Source organism: Ammodytes marinus (assembly GCF_949987685.1).
Source record: "Ammodytes marinus genome assembly, chromosome: 8".
NCBI classification, from domain to species: domain Eukaryota; kingdom Metazoa; phylum Chordata; class Actinopteri; order Uranoscopiformes; family Ammodytidae; genus Ammodytes; species Ammodytes marinus.
In genome coordinates this window covers 7,032,246-7,032,656 of record NC_137212.1, presented here as the reverse complement: position 1 = coordinate 7,032,656, position 411 = coordinate 7,032,246, and positions in this window count along the sequence as shown.

The following is a 411-nucleotide window of genomic DNA, read 5'->3' as shown; positions in this document are numbered from 1 at the left end:
TTCCGTAATGTGTGTTGTTGTTCTTGTATGAAGTGACAAACTGTGAAGGAGTCAGGTAACTTTTACCTATAGTGTGACGTCATGGGTGCTGGGCGGAATGTGATTGGCTACTGGATCCGTCGGTCAGTTGACTCTTGTAACCCCTGGCAACCAAACAAGTCCCACTGATGAGCGAGGAGCAGAAAGTGTGGAGAGGAGTCAAAGCTACATATTAGCATATGATTAAACAACCGGTAAACATTCATTTATTAGTGTTTATGGGCCATAATGTGCAGCTGTAACGATTAGTAACTTTTACGTAGCATTAGGCTACCTTATCGTTAACTGACTATAACGTCTTCTTATTGTTATCAAAAACAGCACGCTGACCAAGTAGCCTAGCCTCTTTTACCTAAATAAATGGTAGAAATG